Source organism: Brachionichthys hirsutus, unplaced genomic scaffold (assembly GCF_040956055.1).
Source record: "Brachionichthys hirsutus isolate HB-005 unplaced genomic scaffold, CSIRO-AGI_Bhir_v1 contig_766, whole genome shotgun sequence".
In the NCBI taxonomy this organism is placed as follows: domain Eukaryota; kingdom Metazoa; phylum Chordata; class Actinopteri; order Lophiiformes; family Brachionichthyidae; genus Brachionichthys; species Brachionichthys hirsutus.
In genome coordinates, this window is record NW_027180487.1 from 44,686 (window position 1) to 63,549 (window position 18,864).

The 18,864-nt window shown below is 37.7% G+C and overlaps 19 non-coding genes across 19 annotated transcripts; all 19 read left to right on the forward strand.

The window, feature by feature from the left end:
- Window positions 1-32: 32 nt before the first annotated feature.
- trnaq-cug (transfer RNA glutamine (anticodon CUG)) lies at window positions 33-104 on the forward strand. The gene has a single exon. It is a non-coding gene; the product is annotated as a tRNA-Gln (tRNA).
- A 448-nt stretch (window positions 105-552) lies between these two features.
- trnaq-uug (transfer RNA glutamine (anticodon UUG)) lies at window positions 553-624 on the forward strand. Its single transcript has one exon. It is a non-coding gene; the product is annotated as a tRNA-Gln (tRNA).
- A 622-nt stretch (window positions 625-1,246) lies between these two features.
- trnaq-cug (transfer RNA glutamine (anticodon CUG)) lies at window positions 1,247-1,318 on the forward strand. Its single transcript has one exon. It is a non-coding gene; the product is annotated as a tRNA-Gln (tRNA).
- Window positions 1,319-2,272: 954 nt separating this feature from the next.
- Window positions 2,273-2,344, forward strand: trnaq-cug (transfer RNA glutamine (anticodon CUG)). Its single transcript has one exon. It is a non-coding gene; the product is annotated as a tRNA-Gln (tRNA).
- A 1,654-nt stretch (window positions 2,345-3,998) lies between these two features.
- Window positions 3,999-4,070, forward strand: trnaq-uug (transfer RNA glutamine (anticodon UUG)). Its single transcript has one exon. It is a non-coding gene; the product is annotated as a tRNA-Gln (tRNA).
- Window positions 4,071-4,692: 622 nt separating this feature from the next.
- On the forward strand, window positions 4,693-4,764 carry trnaq-cug (transfer RNA glutamine (anticodon CUG)). The gene has a single exon. It is a non-coding gene; the product is annotated as a tRNA-Gln (tRNA).
- Window positions 4,765-5,718: 954 nt separating this feature from the next.
- On the forward strand, window positions 5,719-5,790 carry trnaq-cug (transfer RNA glutamine (anticodon CUG)). The gene has a single exon. It is a non-coding gene; the product is annotated as a tRNA-Gln (tRNA).
- A 448-nt stretch (window positions 5,791-6,238) lies between these two features.
- On the forward strand, window positions 6,239-6,310 carry trnaq-uug (transfer RNA glutamine (anticodon UUG)). The gene has a single exon. It is a non-coding gene; the product is annotated as a tRNA-Gln (tRNA).
- A 1,818-nt stretch (window positions 6,311-8,128) lies between these two features.
- On the forward strand, window positions 8,129-8,200 carry trnaq-cug (transfer RNA glutamine (anticodon CUG)). The gene has a single exon. It is a non-coding gene; the product is annotated as a tRNA-Gln (tRNA).
- A 448-nt stretch (window positions 8,201-8,648) lies between these two features.
- On the forward strand, window positions 8,649-8,720 carry trnaq-uug (transfer RNA glutamine (anticodon UUG)). The gene has a single exon. It is a non-coding gene; the product is annotated as a tRNA-Gln (tRNA).
- A 2,306-nt stretch (window positions 8,721-11,026) lies between these two features.
- On the forward strand, window positions 11,027-11,098 carry trnaq-cug (transfer RNA glutamine (anticodon CUG)). Its single transcript has one exon. It is a non-coding gene; the product is annotated as a tRNA-Gln (tRNA).
- A 448-nt stretch (window positions 11,099-11,546) lies between these two features.
- Window positions 11,547-11,618, forward strand: trnaq-uug (transfer RNA glutamine (anticodon UUG)). The gene has a single exon. It is a non-coding gene; the product is annotated as a tRNA-Gln (tRNA).
- Window positions 11,619-12,240: 622 nt separating this feature from the next.
- Window positions 12,241-12,312, forward strand: trnaq-uug (transfer RNA glutamine (anticodon UUG)). Its single transcript has one exon. It is a non-coding gene; the product is annotated as a tRNA-Gln (tRNA).
- Window positions 12,313-12,934: 622 nt separating this feature from the next.
- On the forward strand, window positions 12,935-13,006 carry trnaq-cug (transfer RNA glutamine (anticodon CUG)). The gene has a single exon. It is a non-coding gene; the product is annotated as a tRNA-Gln (tRNA).
- A 954-nt stretch (window positions 13,007-13,960) lies between these two features.
- On the forward strand, window positions 13,961-14,032 carry trnaq-uug (transfer RNA glutamine (anticodon UUG)). The gene has a single exon. It is a non-coding gene; the product is annotated as a tRNA-Gln (tRNA).
- A 1,142-nt stretch (window positions 14,033-15,174) lies between these two features.
- Window positions 15,175-15,246, forward strand: trnaq-uug (transfer RNA glutamine (anticodon UUG)). Its single transcript has one exon. It is a non-coding gene; the product is annotated as a tRNA-Gln (tRNA).
- Window positions 15,247-17,552: 2,306 nt separating this feature from the next.
- Window positions 17,553-17,624, forward strand: trnaq-cug (transfer RNA glutamine (anticodon CUG)). Its single transcript has one exon. It is a non-coding gene; the product is annotated as a tRNA-Gln (tRNA).
- A 448-nt stretch (window positions 17,625-18,072) lies between these two features.
- On the forward strand, window positions 18,073-18,144 carry trnaq-uug (transfer RNA glutamine (anticodon UUG)). The gene has a single exon. It is a non-coding gene; the product is annotated as a tRNA-Gln (tRNA).
- A 622-nt stretch (window positions 18,145-18,766) lies between these two features.
- Window positions 18,767-18,838, forward strand: trnaq-uug (transfer RNA glutamine (anticodon UUG)). Its single transcript has one exon. It is a non-coding gene; the product is annotated as a tRNA-Gln (tRNA).
- The last annotated feature ends 26 nt before the right edge of the window (window positions 18,839-18,864 follow it).

The following is an 18,864-nucleotide window of genomic DNA, read 5'->3' on the forward strand; positions in this document are numbered from 1 at the left end:
TCCAGGATCACTGTTTGTGACAGAACTTATATGGTTCCATGGTGTAATGGTCAGCACTCTGGACTCTGAATCCAGTAATCCGAGTTCAAGTCTCGGTGGAACCTGTTTTTATTCTCAAAAGTCTCTTGACATCAACAAAAGGTCCATCATATTGAAACTTAAGTGGCGTCTGTGATCAAAAATACCAAAACTGAACAACTGAACAACTGTTGTCAATGTTTGCTCCCGAGATAAATGTGTTACTGAGGGAAGTCCAAGGCCAAAGCAATTAAAGAAAGCCTGAACTACCTTTTTTATGTGCAATGTTAAATCAACCCTGAATATAAAGAAAGCAAACACAAACATATGCATAAAAAACTAACAACACATTTTGAAACAAAACAACATGAAATGGAGGTTGGGAGCAGTTTCTGCTACCCTTCATGCTAAGTGCTGACAATACAGTGGTTTCTACCTACAAAAGTTCTTGAAATTATTTGTCATTCACAAGGAAAATAGTATTCCAAGAATTACCACACATTACAGGATCACTGTTCGTGTCTGACAGTATATGGTTCCATGGTGTAATGGTCAGCACTCTGGGCTTTGAATCCAGTGATCCGAGTTCAAGTCTCGGTGGAACCTGTTTATTCTTAAAAGTCTCTTGACATCAACAAAAGTTCTATTGGAAAAATGCAAACATTTATTCACAAAACGAAACTTCAGTGACGTCCGTGATTAAAAAATTCCAGGACCACTGTTTGTGACAGAAAGCGTATGGGTCCATGGTGTAATGGTTAGCACTCCGGACTCTGAATCCAGTGATCCTGTTTATTCTCAGAAGTCTCTTGACATCAACAAAAGGTCCATCATATTGAAACTTAAGTGGCGTCTGTGATCAAAAATACCAAAACTGAACAAATGTTGTCAATGTTTGCTCCAGAGATAAATGTGTTATTGAGGGAGGTCCAAGGCCAAAACAATTAAAGAAAGCCTGAACTACCTTTTTTATGTGCAATGTTGAATCAACCCTGAATATAAAGAAAGCAAACACAAACATATGCATAAAAAACTAACAACACATTTTGAAACAAAACAACATGAAATGGAGGTTGGGAGCAGTTTCTGCTACCCTTCATGCTAAGTGCTGACAATACAGTGGTTTCTACCTACAAAAGTTCTTGAAATTATTTGTCATTCACAAGGGAAATAGTATTCCAAGAATTACCACACATTCCAGGATCACTGTTTGTGACAGAACTTATATGGTTCCATGGTGTAATGGTCAGCACTCTGGACTCTGAATCCAGTAATCCGAGTTCAAGTCTCGGTGGAACCTGTTTTTATTCTCAAAAGTCTCTTGACATCAACAAAAGGTCCATCATATTGAAACTTAAGTGGCGTCTGTGATCAAAAATACCAAAACTGAACAACTGAACAACTGTTGTCAATGTTTGCTCCCGAGATAAATGTGTTACTGAGGGAAGTCCAAGGCCAAAGCAATTAAAGAAAGCCTGAACTACCTTTTTTATGTGCAATGTTAAATCAACCCTGAATATAAAGAAAGCAAACACAAACATATGCATAAAAAACTAACAACACATTTTGAAACAAAACAACATGAAATGGAGGTTGGGAGCAGTTTCTGCTACCCTTCATGCTAAGTGCTGACAATACAGTGGTTTCTACCTACAAAAGTTCTTGAAATTATTTGTCATTCACAAGGAAAATAGTATTCCAAGAATTACCACACATTCCAGGATCACTGTTTGTGACAGAACTTATATGGTTCCATGGTGTAGTGGTCAGCACTCTGGACCCTGAATCCAGTAATCCGAGTTCGAGTCTCGGTGGAACCTGTTTTTATTCTCAAAAGTCTCTTGACATCAACAAAAGGTCCATCATATTGAAACTTAAGTGGCGTCTGTGGTCAAAAATACCAAAACTGAACAACTGTTGTCAATGTTTGCTCCAGAGATTAATGTGTTACTGAGGGAGGTCCAAGGCCAAAACAATTAAAGAAAGCCTGAACTGCCTTTTTTATGTGCAATGTTAAATCAACCCTGAATATAAAGAAAGCAAACATATGCATAAAAAACTAACAACACATTTTGAAACAAAACAACATGAAATGGAGGTTGGGAGCAGTTTCTGCTACCCTTCATGCTAAGTGCTGACAATACAGTGGTTTCTACCTACAAAAGTTCTTGAAATTATTTGTCATTCACAAGGGAAATAGTATTCCAAGAATTACCACACATTCCAGGATCACTGTTTGTGACAGAACTTATATGGTTCCATGGTGTAATGGTCAGCACTCTGGACTCTGAATCCAGTAATCCGAGTTCAAGTCTCGGTGGAACCTGTTTTTATTCTCAAAAGTCTCTTGACATCAACAAAAGGTCCATCATATTGAAACTTAAGTGGCGTCTGTGATCAAAAATACCAAAACTGAACAACTGTTGTCAATGTTTGCTCCAAAGATAAATGTGTTATTGAGGGAGGTCCAAGGCCAAAACAATTAAAGAAAGCCTGAACTGCCTTTTTTATGTGCAATGTTAAATCAACCCTGAATATAAAGAAAGCAAACACAAACATATGCATAAAAAACTAACAACACATTTTGAAACAAAACAACATGAAATGGAGGTTGGGAGCAGTTTCTGCTACCCTTCATGCTAAGTGCTGACAATACAGTGGTTTCTACCTACAAAAGTTCTTGAAATTATTTGTCATTCACAAGGGAAATAGTATTCCAAGAATTACCACACATTACAGGATCACTGTTTGTGTCTGACAGTATATGGCTCCATGGTGTAATGGTCAGCACTCTGGGCTTTGAATCCAGTGATCCGAGTTCAAGTCTCGGTGGAACCTGTTTATTCTTAAAAGTCTCTTGACATCAACAAAAGTTCTATTGGAAAAATGCAAACATTTATTCACAAAACGAAACTTCAGTGACGTCCGTGATTAAAAAATTCCAGGACCACTGTTTGTGACAGAAAGCGTATGGGTCCATGGTGTAATGGTTAGCACTCCGGACTCTGAATCCAGTGATCCTGTTTATTCTCAGAAGTCTCTTGACATCAACAAAAGGTCCATCATATTGAAACTTAAGTGGCGTCTGTGATCAAAAATACCAAAACTGAACAACTGTTGTCAATGTTTGCTCCAAAGATAAATGTGTTATTGAGGGAGGTCCAAGGCCAAAACAATTAAAGAAAGCCTGAACTGCCTTTTTTATGTGCAATGTTAAATCAACCCTGAATATAAAGAAAGCAAACACAAACATATGCATAAAAAACTAACAACACATTTTGAAACAAAACAACATGAAATGGAGGTTGGGAGCAGTTTCTGCTACCCTTCATGCTAAGTGCTGACAATACAGTGGTTTCTACCTACAAAAGTTCTTGAAATTATTTGTCATTCACAAGGGAAATAGTATTCCAAGAATTACCACACATTCCAGGATCACTGTTTGTGACAGAACTTATATGGTTCCATGGTGTAATGGTCAGCACTCTGGACTCTGAATCCAGTAATCTGAGTTCAAGTCTCGGTGGAACCTGTTTTTATTCTCAAAAGTCTCTTGACATCAACAAAAGGTCCATCATATTGAAACTTAAGTGGCGTCTGTGATCAAAAATACCAAAACTGAACAACTGAACAACTGTTGTCAATGTTTGCTCCCGAGATAAATGTGTTACTGAGGGAAGTCCAAGGCCAAAGCAATTAAAGAAAGCCTGAACTACCTTTTTTATGTGCAATGTTAAATCAACCCTGAATATAAAGAAAGCAAACACAAACATATGCATAAAAAACTAACAACACATTTTGAAACAAAACAACATGAAATGGAGGTTGGGAGCAGTTTCTGCTACCCTTCATGCTAAGTGCTGACAATACAGTGGTTTCTACCTACAAAAGTTCTTGAAATTATTTGTCATTCACAAGGAAAATAGTATTCCAAGAATTACCACACATTACAGGATCACTGTTCGTGTCTGACAGTATATGGTTCCATGGTGTAATGGTCAGCACTCTGGGCTTTGAATCCAGTGATCCGAGTTCAAGTCTCGGTGGAACCTGTTTATTCTTAAAAGTCTCTTGACATCAACAAAAGTTCTATTGGAAAAATGCAAACATTTATTCACAAAACGAAACTTCAGTGACGTCCGTGATTAAAAAATTCCAGGACCACTGTTTGTGACAGAAAGCGTATGGGTCCATGGTGTAATGGTTAGCACTCCGGACTCTGAATCCAGTGATCCTGTTTATTCTCAGAAGTCTCTTGACATCAACAAAAGGTCCATCATATTGAAACTTAAGTGGCGTCTGTGATCAAAAATACCAAAACTGAACAAATGTTGTCAATGTTTGCTCCAGAGATAAATGTGTTATTGAGGGAGGTCCAAGGCCAAAACAATTAAAGAAAGCCTGAACTACCTTTTTTATGTGCAATGTTGAATCAACCCTGAATATAAAGAAAGCAAACACAAACATATGCATAAAAAACTAACAACACATTTTGAAACAAAACAACATGAAATGGAGGTTGGGAGCAGTTTCTGCTACCCTTCATGCTAAGTGCTGACAATACAGTGGTTTCTACCTACAAAAGTTCTTGAAATTATTTGTCATTCACAAGGGAAATAGTATTCCAAGAATTACCACACATTCCAGGATCACTGTTTGTGACAGAACTTATATGGTTCCATGGTGTAATGGTCAGCACTCTGGACTCTGAATCCAGTAATCCGAGTTCAAGTCTCGGTGGAACCTGTTTTTATTCTCAAAAGTCTCTTGACATCAACAAAAGGTCCATCATATTGAAACTTAAGTGGCGTCTGTGATCAAAAATACCAAAACTGAACAACTGAACAACTGTTGTCAATGTTTGCTCCCGAGATAAATGTGTTACTGAGGGAAGTCCAAGGCCAAAGCAATTAAAGAAAGCCTGAACTACCTTTTTTATGTGCAATGTTAAATCAACCCTGAATATAAAGAAAGCAAACACAAACATATGCATAAAAAACTAACAACACATTTTGAAACAAAACAACATGAAATGGAGGTTGGGAGCAGTTTCTGCTACCCTTCATGCTAAGTGCTGACAATACAGTGGTTTCTACCTACAAAAGTTCTTGAAATTATTTGTCATTCACAAGGAAAATAGTATTCCAAGAATTACCACACATTCCAGGATCACTGTTTGTGACAGAACTTATATGGTTCCATGGTGTAGTGGTCAGCACTCTGGACCCTGAATCCAGTAATCCGAGTTCGAGTCTCGGTGGAACCTGTTTTTATTCTCAAAAGTCTCTTGACATCAACAAAAGGTCCATCATATTGAAACTTAAGTGGCGTCTGTGGTCAAAAATACCAAAACTGAACAACTGTTGTCAATGTTTGCTCCAGAGATTAATGTGTTACTGAGGGAGGTCCAAGGCCAAAACAATTAAAGAAAGCCTGAACTGCCTTTTTTATGTGCAATGTTAAATCAACCCTGAATATAAAGAAAGCAAACATATGCATAAAAAACTAACAACACATTTTGAAACAAAACAACATGAAATGGAGGTTGGGAGCAGTTTCTGCTACCCTTCATGCTAAGTGCTGACAATACAGTGGTTTCTACCTACAAAAGTTCTTGAAATTATTTGTCATTCACAAGGGAAATAGTATTCCAAGAATTACCACACATTCCAGGATCACTGTTTGTGACAGAACTTATATGGTTCCATGGTGTAATGGTCAGCACTCTGGACTCTGAATCCAGTAATCCGAGTTCAAGTCTCGGTGGAACCTGTTTTTATTCTCAAAAGTCTCTTGACATCAACAAAAGGTCCATCATATTGAAACTTAAGTGGCGTCTGTGATCAAAAATACCAAAACTGAACAACTGAACAACTGTTGTCAATGTTTGCTCCCGAGATAAATGTGTTACTGAGGGAAGTCCAAGGCCAAAGCAATTAAAGAAAGCCTGAACTACCTTTTTTATGTGCAATGTTAAATCAACCCTGAATATAAAGAAAGCAAACACAAACATATGCATAAAAAACTAACAACACATTTTGAAACAAAACAACATGAAATGGAGGTTGGGAGCAGTTTCTGCTACCCTTCATGCTAAGTGCTGACAATACAGTGGTTTCTACCTACAAAAGTTCTTGAAATTATTTGTCATTCACAAGGAAAATAGTATTCCAAGAATTACCACACATTACAGGATCACTGTTTGTGTCTGACAGTATATGGTTCCATGGTGTAATGGTCAGCACTCTGGGCTTTGAATCCAGTGATCCGAGTTCAAGTCTCGGTGGAACCTGTTTATTCTTAAAAGTCTCTTGACATCAACAAAAGTTCTATTGGAAAAATGCAAACATTTATTCACAAAACGAAACTTCAGTGACGTCCGTGATTAAAAAATTCCAGGACCACTGTTTGTGACAGAAAGCGTATGGGTCCATGGTGTAATGGTTAGCACTCCGGACTCTGAATCCAGTGATCCTGTTTATTCTCAGAAGTCTCTTGACATCAACAAAAGGTCCATCATATTGAAACTTAAGTGGCGTCTGTGATCAAAAATACCAAAACTGAACAACTGCTGTCAATGTTTGCTCCAGAGATTAATGTGTTACTGAGGGAGGTCCAAGGCCAAAACAATTAAAGAAAGCCTGAACTGCCTTTTTTATGTGCAATGTTAAATCAACCCTGAATATAAAGAAAGCAAACATATGCATAAAAAACTAACAACACATTTTGAAACAAAACAACATGAAATGGAGGTTGGGAGCAGTTTCTGCTACCCTTCATGCTAAGTGCTGACAATACAGTGGTTTCTACCTACAAATGTTCTTGAAATTATTTGTCATTCACAAGGGAAAGAGTATTCCAAGAATTACCAGACATTCCAGGATCACTGTTTGTGACAGAACTTATATGGTTCCATGGTGTAATGGTCAGCACTCTGGACCCTGAATCCAGTAATCCGAGTTCGAGTCTCGGTGGAACCTGTTTTTATTCTCAAAAGTCTCTTGACATCAACAAAAGTTCTATTGGAAAAATGCAAACATTTATTCACAAAACGAAACTTCAGTGACGTCCGTGATTAAAAAATTCCAGGACCACTGTTTGTGACAGAAAGCGTATGGGTCCATGGTGTAATGGTTAGCACTCCGGACTCTGAATCCAGTGATCCTGTTTATTCTCAGAAGTCTCTTGACATCAACAAAAGGTCCATCATATTGAAACTTAAGTGGCGTCTGTGATCAAAAATACCAAAACTGAACAAATGTTGTCAATGTTTGCTCCAGAGATAAATGTGTTATTGAGGGAGGTCCAAGGCCAAAACAATTAAAGAAAGCCTGAACTACCTTTTTTATGTGCAATGTTGAATCAACCCTGAATATAAAGAAAGCAAACACAAACATATGCATAAAAAACTAACAACACATTTTGAAACAAAACAACATGAAATGGAGGTTGGGAGCAGTTTCTGCTACCCTTCATGCTAAGTGCTGACAATACAGTGGTTTCTACCTACAAAAGTTCTTGAAATTATTTGTCATTCACAAGGGAAATAGTATTCCAAGAATTACCAGACATTCCAGGATCACTGTTTGTGACGGAACTTATATGGTTCCATGGTGTAATGGTCAGCACTCTGGACCCTGAATCCAGTAATCCGAGTTCGAGTCTCGGTGGAACCTGTTTTTATTCTCAAAAGTCTCTTGACATCAACAAAAGGTCCATCATATTGAAACTTAAGTGGCGTCTGTGATCAAAAATACCAAAACTGAACAACTGTTGTCAATGTTTGCTCCAAAGATAAATGTGTTATTGAGGGAGGTCCAAGGCCAAAACAATTAAAGAAAGCCTGAACTGCCTTTTTTATGTGCAATGTTAAATCAACCCTGAATATAAAGAAAGCAAACATATGCATAAAAAACTAACAACACATTTTGAAACAAAACAACATGAAATGGAGGTTGGGAGCAGTTTCTGCTACCCTTCATGCTAAGTGCTGACAATACAGTGGTTTCTACCTACAAAAGTTCTTGAAATTATTTGTCATTCACAAGGGAAATAGTATTCCAAGAATTACCACACATTCCAGGATCACTGTTTGTGACAGAACTTATATGGTTCCATGGTGTAATGGTCAGCACTCTGGACTCTGAATCCAGTAATCCGAGTTCAAGTCTCGGTGGAACCTGTTTTTATTCTCAAAAGTCTCTTGACATCAACAAAAGGTCCATCATGTTGAAACTTAAGTGGCGTCTGTGATCAAAAATACCAAAACTGAACAACTGAACAACTGTTGTCAATGTTTGCTCCCGAGATAAATGTGTTACTGAGGGAAGTCCAAGGCCAAAGCAATTAAAGAAAGCCTGAACTACCTTTTTTATGTGCAATGTTAAATCAACCCTGAATATAAAGAAAGCAAACACAAACATATGCATAAAAAACTAACAACACATTTTGAAACAAAACAACATGAAATGGAGGTTGGGAGCAGTTTCTGCTACCCTTCATGCTAAGTGCTGACAATACAGTGGTTTCTACCTACAAACGTTCTTGAAATTATTTGTCATTCACAAGGAAAATAGTATTCCAAGAATTACCACACATTACAGGATCACTGTTTGTGTCTGACAGTATATGGTTCCATGGTGTAATGGTCAGCACTCTGGGCTTTGAATCCAGTGATCCGAGTTCAAGTCTCGGTGGAACCTGTTTATTCTTAAAAGTCTCTTGACATCAACAAAAGTTCTATTGGAAAAATGCAAACATTTATTCACAAAACGAAACTTCAGTGACGTCCGTGATTAAAAAATTCCAGGACCACTGTTTGTGACAGAAAGCGTATGGGTCCATGGTGTAATGGTTAGCACTCCGGACTCTGAATCCAGTGATCCTGTTTATTCTCAGAAGTCTCTTGACATCAACAAAAGGTCCATCATATTGAAACTTAAGTGGCGTCTGTGATCAAAAATACCAAAACTGAACAAATGTTGTCAATGTTTGCTCCAGAGATAAATGTGTTATTGAGGGAGGTCCAAGGCCAAAACAATTAAAGAAAGCCTGAACTACCTTTTTTATGTGCAATGTTAAATCAACCCTGAATATAAAGAAAGCAAACACAAACATATGCATAAAAAACTAACAACACATTTTGAAACAAAACAACATGAAATGGAGGTTGGGAGCAGTTTCTGCTACCCTTCATGCTAAGTGCTGACAATACAGTGGTTTCTACCTACAAACGTTCTTGAAATTATTTGTCATTCACAAGGAAAATAGTATTCCAAGAATTACCACACATTACAGGATCACTGTTTGTGTCTGACAGTATATGGTTCCATGGTGTAATGGTTAGCACTCCGGACTCTGAATCCAGTGATCCTGTTTATTCTCAGAAGTCTCTTGACATCAACAAAAGGTCCATCATATTGAAACTTAAGTGGCGTCTGTGATCAAAAATACCAAAACTGAACAACTGTTGTCAATGTTTGCTCCAGAGATTAATGTGTTACTGAGGGAGGTCCAAGGCCAAAACAATTAAAGAAAGCCTGAACTGCCTTTTTTATGTGCAATGTTAAATCAACCCTGAATATAAAGAAAGCAAACATATGCATAAAAAACTAACAACACATTTTGAAACAAAACAACATGAAATGGAGGTTGGGAGCAGTTTCTGCTACCCTTCATGCTAAGTGCTGACAATACAGTGGTTTCTACCTACAAATGTTCTTGAAATTATTTGTCATTCACAAGGGAAAGAGTATTCCAAGAATTACCAGACATTCCAGGATCACTGTTTGTGACAGAACTTATATGGTTCCATGGTGTAATGGTCAGCACTCTGGACCCTGAATCCAGTAATCCGAGTTCGAGTCTCGGTGGAACCTGTTTTTATTCTCAAAAGTCTCTTGACATCAACAAAAGTTCTATTGGAAAAATGCAAACATTTATTCACAAAACGAAACTTCAGTGACGTCCGTGATTAAAAAATTCCAGGACCACTGTTTGTGACAGAAAGCGTATGGGTCCATGGTGTAATGGTTAGCACTCCGGACTCTGAATCCAGTGATCCTGTTTATTCTCAGAAGTCTCTTGACATCAACAAAAGGTCCATCATATTGAAACTTAAGTGGCGTCTGTGATCAAAAATACCAAAACTGAACAAATGTTGTCAATGTTTGCTCCAGAGATAAATGTGTTATTGAGGGAGGTCCAAGGCCAAAACAATTAAAGAAAGCCTGAACTACCTTTTTTATGTGCAATGTTGAATCAACCCTGAATATAAAGAAAGCAAACACAAACATATGCATAAAAAACTAACAACACATTTTGAAACAAAACAACATGAAATGGAGGTTGGGAGCAGTTTCTGCTACCCTTCATGCTAAGTGCTGACAATACAGTGGTTTCTACCTACAAAAGTTCTTGAAATTATTTGTCATTCACAAGGGAAATAGTATTCCAAGAATTACCAGACATTCCAGGATCACTGTTTGTGACGGAACTTATATGGTTCCATGGTGTAATGGTCAGCACTCTGGACCCTGAATCCAGTAATCCGAGTTCGAGTCTCGGTGGAACCTGTTTTTATTCTCAAAAGTCTCTTGACATCAACAAAAGGTCCATCATATTGAAACTTAAGTGGCGTCTGTGATCAAAAATACCAAAACTGAACAACTGTTGTCAATGTTTGCTCCAAAGATAAATGTGTTATTGAGGGAGGTCCAAGGCCAAAACAATTAAAGAAAGCCTGAACTGCCTTTTTTATGTGCAATGTTAAATCAACCCTGAATATAAAGAAAGCAAACATATGCATAAAAAACTAACAACACATTTTGAAACAAAACAACATGAAATGGAGGTTGGGAGCAGTTTCTGCTACCCTTCATGCTAAGTGCTGACAATACAGTGGTTTCTACCTACAAAAGTTCTTGAAATTATTTGTCATTCACAAGGGAAATAGTATTCCAAGAATTACCACACATTCCAGGATCACTGTTTGTGACAGAACTTATATGGTTCCATGGTGTAATGGTCAGCACTCTGGACTCTGAATCCAGTAATCCGAGTTCAAGTCTCGGTGGAACCTGTTTTTATTCTCAAAAGTCTCTTGACATCAACAAAAGGTCCATCATGTTGAAACTTAAGTGGCGTCTGTGATCAAAAATACCAAAACTGAACAACTGAACAACTGTTGTCAATGTTTGCTCCCGAGATAAATGTGTTACTGAGGGAAGTCCAAGGCCAAAGCAATTAAAGAAAGCCTGAACTACCTTTTTTATGTGCAATGTTAAATCAACCCTGAATATAAAGAAAGCAAACACAAACATATGCATAAAAAACTAACAACACATTTTGAAACAAAACAACATGAAATGGAGGTTGGGAGCAGTTTCTGCTACCCTTCATGCTAAGTGCTGACAATACAGTGGTTTCTACCTACAAACGTTCTTGAAATTATTTGTCATTCACAAGGAAAATAGTATTCCAAGAATTACCACACATTACAGGATCACTGTTTGTGTCTGACAGTATATGGTTCCATGGTGTAATGGTCAGCACTCTGGGCTTTGAATCCAGTGATCCGAGTTCAAGTCTCGGTGGAACCTGTTTATTCTTAAAAGTCTCTTGACATCAACAAAAGTTCTATTGGAAAAATGCAAACATTTATTCACAAAACGAAACTTCAGTGACGTCCGTGATTAAAAAATTCCAGGACCACTGTTTGTGACAGAAAGCGTATGGGTCCATGGTGTAATGGTTAGCACTCCGGACTCTGAATCCAGTGATCCTGTTTATTCTCAGAAGTCTCTTGACATCAACAAAAGGTCCATCATATTGAAACTTAAGTGGCGTCTGTGATCAAAAATACCAAAACTGAACAAATGTTGTCAATGTTTGCTCCAGAGATAAATGTGTTATTGAGGGAGGTCCAAGGCCAAAACAATTAAAGAAAGCCTGAACTACCTTTTTTATGTGCAATGTTAAATCAACCCTGAATATAAAGAAAGCAAACACAAACATATGCATAAAAAACTAACAACACATTTTGAAACAAAACAACATGAAATGGAGGTTGGGAGCAGTTTCTGCTACCCTTCATGCTAAGTGCTGACAATACAGTGGTTTCTACCTACAAACGTTCTTGAAATTATTTGTCATTCACAAGGAAAATAGTATTCCAAGAATTACCACACATTACAGGATCACTGTTTGTGTCTGACAGTATATGGTTCCATGGTGTAATGGTCAGCACTCTGGGCTTTGAATCCAGTGATCCGAGTTCAAGTCTCGGTGGAACCTGTTTATTCTTAAAAGTCTCTTGACATCAACAAAAGTTCTATTGGAAAAATGCAAACATTTATTCACAAAACGAAACTTCAGTGACGTCCGTGATTAAAAAATTCCAGGACCACTGTTTGTGACAGAAAGCGTATGGGTCCATGGTGTAATGGTTAGCACTCCGGACTCTGAATCCAGTGATCCTGTTTATTCTCAGAAGTCTCTTGACATCAACAAAAGGTCCATCATATTGAAACTTAAGTGGCGTCTGTGATCAAAAATACCAAAACTGAACAAATGTTGTCAATGTTTGCTCCAGAGATAAATGTGTTATTGAGGGAGGTCCAAGGCCAAAACAATTAAAGAAAGCCTGAACTACCTTTTTTATGTGCAATGTTGAATCAACCCTGAATATAAAGAAAGCAAACACAAACATATGCATAAAAAACTAACAACACATTTTGAAACAAAACAACATGAAATGGAGGTTGGGAGCAGTTTCTGCTACCCTTCATGCTAAGTGCTGACAATACAGTGGTTTCTACCTACAAAAGTTCTTGAAATTATTTGTCATTCACAAGGGAAATAGTATTCCAAGAATTACCACACATTCCAGGATCACTGTTTGTGACAGAACTTATATGGTTCCATGGTGTAATGGTCAGCACTCTGGACTCTGAATCCAGTAATCCGAGTTCAAGTCTCGGTGGAACCTGTTTTTATTCTCAAAAGTCTCTTGACATCAACAAAAGGTCCATCATATTGAAACTTAAGTGGCGTCTGTGATCAAAAATACCAAAACTGAACAACTGAACAACTGTTGTCAATGTTTGCTCCCGAGATAAATGTGTTACTGAGGGAAGTCCAAGGCCAAAGCAATTAAAGAAAGCCTGAACTACCTTTTTTATGTGCAATGTTAAATCAACCCTGAATATAAAGAAAGCAAACACAAACATATGCATAAAAAACTAACAACACATTTTGAAACAAAACAACATGAAATGGAGGTTGGGAGCAGTTTCTGCTACCCTTCATGCTAAGTGCTGACAATACAGTGGTTTCTACCTACAAAAGTTCTTGAAATTATTTGTCATTCACAAGGAAAATAGTATTCCAAGAATTACCACACATTCCAGGATCACTGTTTGTGACAGAACTTATATGGTTCCATGGTGTAGTGGTCAGCACTCTGGACCCTGAATCCAGTAATCCGAGTTCGAGTCTCGGTGGAACCTGTTTTTATTCTCAAAAGTCTCTTGACATCAACAAAAGGTCCATCATATTGAAACTTAAGTGGCGTCTGTGGTCAAAAATACCAAAACTGAACAACTGTTGTCAATGTTTGCTCCAGAGATTAATGTGTTACTGAGGGAGGTCCAAGGCCAAAACAATTAAAGAAAGCCTGAACTGCCTTTTTTATGTGCAATGTTAAATCAACCCTGAATATAAAGAAAGCAAACATATGCATAAAAAACTAACAACACATTTTGAAACAAAACAACATGAAATGGAGGTTGGGAGCAGTTTCTGCTACCCTTCATGCTAAGTGCTGACAATACAGTGGTTTCTACCTACAAAAGTTCTTGAAATTATTTGTCATTCACAAGGGAAATAGTATTCCAAGAATTACCACACGTTCCAGGATCACTGTTTGTGACGGGACTTATATGGTTCCATGGTGTAATGGTCAGCACTCTGGACTTTGAATCCAGTGATCCGAGTTCAAGTCTCGGTGGAACCTGCTTATTCTTAAAAGTCTCTTGACATCAACAAAAGTTCTATTGGACAAATGCAAACATTTATTCACAAAACGAAACTTCAGTGACGTCCGTGATTAAAAAATTCCAGGACCACTGTTTGTGACAGAAAGCGAATGTGTCCATGGTGTAATGGTTAGCACTCTGGACTCTGAATCCAGTGATCCTGTTTATTCTCAGAAGTCTCTTGACATCAACAAAAGGTCCATCATATTGAAACTTAAGTGGCGTCTGTGATCAAAAATACCAAAACTGAACAAATGTTGTCAATGTTTGCTCCAGAGATAAATGTGTTATTGAGGGAGGTCCAAGGCCAAAACAATTAAAGAAAGCCTGAACTACCTTTTTTATGTGCAATGTTGAATCAACCCTGAATATAAAGAAAGCAAACACAAACATATGCATAAAAAACTAACAACACATTTTGAAACAAAACAACATGAAATGGAGGTTGGGAGCAGTTTCTGCTACCCTTCATGCTAAGTGCTGACAATACAGTGGTTTCTACCTACAAAAGTTCTTGAAATTATTTGTCATTCACAAGGGAAATAGTATTCCAAGAATTACCAGACATTCCAGGATCACTGTTTGTGACAGAACTTATGTGGTTCCATGGTGTAATGGTCAGCACTCTGGACCCTGAATCCAGTAATCCGAGTTCGAGTCTCGGTGGAACCTGTTTTTATTCTCAAAAGTCTCTTGACATCAACAAAAGGTCCATCATATTGAAACTTAAGTGGCGTCTGTGATCAAAAATACCAAAACTGAACAACTGAACAACTGTTGTCAATGTTTGCTCCCGAGATAAATGTGTTACTGAGGGAAGTCCAAGGCCAAAGCAATTAAAGAAAGCCTGAACTACCTTTTTTATGTGCAATGTTAAATCAACCCTGAATATAAAGAAAGCAAACACAAACATATGCATAAAAAACTAACAACACATTTTGAAACAAAACAACATGAAATGGAGGTTGGGAGCAGTTTCTGCTACCCTTCATGCTAAGTGCTGACAATACAGTGGTTTCTACCTACAAACGTTCTTGAAATTATTTGTCATTCACAAGGAAAATAGTATTCCAAGAATTACCACACATTACAGGATCACTGTTTGTGTCTGACAGTATATGGTTCCATGGTGTAATGGTCAGCACTCTGGGCTTTGAATCCAGTGATCCGAGTTCAAGTCTCGGTGGAACCTGTTTATTCTTAAAAGTCTCTTGACATCAACAAAAGTTCTATTGGAAAAATGCAAACATTTATTCACAAAACGAAACTTCAGTGACGTCCGTGATTAAAAAATTCCAGGACCACTGTTTGTGACAGAAAGCGTATGGGTCCATGGTGTAATGGTTAGCACTCCGGACTCTGAATCCAGTGATCCTGTTTATTCTCAGAAGTCTCTTGACATCAACAAAAGGTCCATCATATTGAAACTTAAGTGGCGTCTGTGATCAAAAATACCAAAACTGAACAAATGTTGTCAATGTTTGCTCCAGAGATAAATGTGTTATTGAGGGAGGTCCAAGGCCAAAACAATTAAAGAAAGCCTGAACTACCTTTTTTATGTGCAATGTTAAATCAACCCTGAATATAAAGAAAGCAAACACAAACATATGCATAAAAAACTAACAACACATTTTGAAACAAAACAACATGAAATGGAGGTTGGGAGCAGTTTCTGCTACCCTTCATGCTAAGTGCTGACAATACAGTGGTTTCTACCTACAAACGTTCTTGAAATTATTTGTCATTCACAAGGAAAATAGTATTCCAAGAATTACCACACATTACAGGATCACTGTTTGTGTCTGACAGTATATGGTTCCATGGTGTAATGGTTAGCACTCCGGACTCTGAATCCAGTGATCCTGTTTATTCTCAGAAGTCTCTTGACATCAACAAAAGGTCCATCATATTGAAACTTAAGTGGCGTCTGTGATCAAAAATACCAAAACTGAACAACTGTTGTCAATGTTTGCTCCAGAGATTAATGTGTTACTGAGGGAGGTCCAAGGCCAAAACAATTAAAGAAAGCCTGAACTGCCTTTTTTATGTGCAATGTTAAATCAACCCTGAATATAAAGAAAGCAAACATATGCATAAAAAACTAACAACACATTTTGAAACAAAACAACATGAAATGGAGGTTGGGAGCAGTTTCTGCTACCCTTCATGCTAAGTGCTGACAATACAGTGGTTTCTACCTACAAATGTTCTTGAAATTATTTGTCATTCACAAGGGAAAGAGTATTCCAAGAATTACCAGACATTCCAGGATCACTGTTTGTGACAGAACTTATATGGTTCCATGGTGTAATGGTCAGCACTCTGGACCCTGAATCCAGTAATCCGAGTTCGAGTCTCGGTGGAACCTGTTTTTATTCTCAAAAGTCTCTTGACATCAACAAAAGTTCTATTGGAAAAATGCAAACATTTATTCACAAAACGAAACTTCAGTGACGTCCGTGATTAAAAAATTCCAGGACCACTGTTTGTGACAGAAAGCGTATGGGTCCATGGTGTAATGGTTAGCACTCCGGACTCTGAATCCAGTGATCCTGTTTATTCTCAGAAGTCTCTTGACATCAACAAAAGGTCCATCATATTGAAACTTAAGTGGCGTCTGTGATCAAAAATACCAAAACTGAACAAATGTTGTCAATGTTTGCTCCAGAGATAAATGTGTTATTGAGGGAGGTCCAAGGCCAAAACAATTAAAGAAAGCCTGAACTACCTTTTTTATGTGCAATGTTGAATCAACCCTGAATATAAAGAAAGCAAACACAAACATATGCATAAAAAACTAACAACACATTTTGAAACAAAACAACATGAAATGGAGGTTGGGAGCAGTTTCTGCTACCCTTCATGCTAAGTGCTGACAATACAGTGGTTTCTACCTACAAAAGTTCTTGAAATTATTTGTCATTCACAAGGGAAATAGTATTCCAAGAATTACCAGACATTCCAGGATCACTGTTTGTGACGGAACTTATATGGTTCCATGGTGTAATGGTCAGCACTCTGGACCCTGAATCCAGTAATCCGAGTTCGAGTCTCGGTGGAACCTGTTTTTATTCTCAAAAGTCTCTTGACATCAACAAAAGGTCCATCATATTGAAACTTAAGTGGCGTCTGTGATCAAAAATACCAAAACTGAACAACTGTTGTCAATGTTTGCTCCAAAGATAAATGTGTTATTGAGGGAGGTCCAAGGCCAAAACAATTAAAGAAAGCCTGAACTGCCTTTTTTATGTGCAATGTTAAATCAACCCTGAATATAAAGAAAGCAAACATATGCATAAAAAACTAACAACACATTTTGAAACAAAACAACATGAAATGGAGGTTGGGAGCAGTTTCTGCTACCCTTCATGCTAAGTGCTGACAATACAGTGGTTTCTACCTACAAAAGTTCTTGAAATTATTTGTCATTCACAAGGGAAATAGTATTCCAAGAATTACCACACATTCCAGGATCACTGTTTGTGACAGAACTTATATGGTTCCATGGTGTAATGGTCAGCACTCTGGACTCTGAATCCAGTAATCCGAGTTCAAGTCTCGGTGGAACCTGTTTTTATTCTCAAAAGTCTCTTGACATCAACAAAAGGTCCATCATGTTGAAACTTAAGTGGCGTCTGTGATCAAAAATACCAAAACTGAACAACTGAACAACTGTTGTCAATGTTTGCTCCCGAGATAAATGTGTTACTGAGGGAAGTCCAAGGCCAAAGCAATTAAAGAAAGCCTGAACTACCTTTTTTATGTGCAATGTTAAATCAACCCTGAATATAAAGAAAGCAAACACAAACATATGCATAAAAAACTAACAACACATTTTGAAACAAAACAACATGAAATGGAGGTTGGGAGCAGTTTCTGCTACCCTTCATGCTAAGTGCTGACAATACAGTGGTTTCTACCTACAAACGTTCTTGAAATTATTTGTCATTCACAAGGAAAATAGTATTCCAAGAATTACCACACATTACAGGATCACTGTTTGTGTCTGACAGTATATGGTTCCATGGTGTAATGGTCAGCACTCTGGGCTTTGAATCCAGTGATCCGAGTTCAAGTCTCGGTGGAACCTGTTTATTCTTAAAAGTCTCTTGACATCAACAAAAGTTCTATTGGAAAAATGCAAACATTTATTCACAAAACGAAACTTCAGTGACGTCCGTGATTAAAAAATTCCAGGACCACTGTTTGTGACAGAAAGCGTATGGGTCCATGGTGTAATGGTTAGCACTCCGGACTCTGAATCCAGTGATCCTGTTTATTCTCAGAAGTCTCTTGACATCAACAAAAGGTCCATCATATTGAAACTTAAGTGGCGTCTGTGATCAAAAATACCAAAACTGAACAAATGTTGTCAATGTTTGCTCCAGAGATAAATGTGTTATTGAGGGAGGTCCAAGGCCAAAACAATTAAAGAAAGCCTGAACTACCTTTTTTATGTGCAATGTTAAATCAACCCTGAATATAAAGAAAGCAAACACAAACATATGCATAAAAAACTAACAACACATTTTGAAACAAAACAACATGAAATGGAGGTTGGGAGCAGTTTCTGCTACCCTTCATGCTAAGTGCTGACAATACAGTGGTTTCTACCTACAAACGTTCTTGAAATTATTTGTCATTCACAAGGAAAATAGTATTCCAAGAATTACCACACATTACAGGATCACTGTTTGTGTCTGACAGTATATGGTTCCATGGTGTAATGGTCAGCACTCTGGGCTTTGAATCCAGTGATCCGAGTTCAAGTCTCGGTGGAACCTGTTTATTCTTAAAAGTCTCTTGACAT